General features: G+C 47.0%; 1 protein-coding gene across 1 annotated transcript in view; it reads right to left on the bottom strand.

The window, feature by feature from the left end:
* Nucleotides 1-317, bottom strand: part of LOC118324147 (neural cell adhesion molecule L1-like) — a gene marked incomplete at its 5' end in the record, with an annotated part of 20,530 nt that overhangs the window by 5,473 nt on the left and 14,740 nt on the right.

The raw sequence follows: 317 nt of genomic DNA on the forward strand, positions 1-317 counted from the left end.
ATACAGTAACTTAAAGTAATTGTACTTAGTTACTTTCCACTATATATTATATCTGTTAAGGGACAAAGGGACACACACACGCAGAGGAGTGAGCGCGCAGCATCAAGCCCTCCAGAGGACAGAGAGGTGTGGCGGATCATGGGGACAGTTATTGTTACAGAGACTGGCTGCAGCTGATTATTGTCATACAGGAACAGGAAGAGTCGAAGGAGGGTTAAACCTGCAGGACTACATTCCCTGGAGCAGACAGCGTGTCTGTGTGTGTGTGTGTGTGTGTGTGTGTGTCTGTGTGTGTGTGTGTCTGTGTGTGTGTGTAA

Source organism: Morone saxatilis, unplaced genomic scaffold (genome assembly GCF_004916995.1).
Source record: "Morone saxatilis isolate NCDOM2014 unplaced genomic scaffold, NCSU_SB_2.0 Contig15, whole genome shotgun sequence".
Lineage (NCBI taxonomy): Eukaryota > Metazoa > Chordata > Actinopteri > Moronidae > Morone > Morone saxatilis.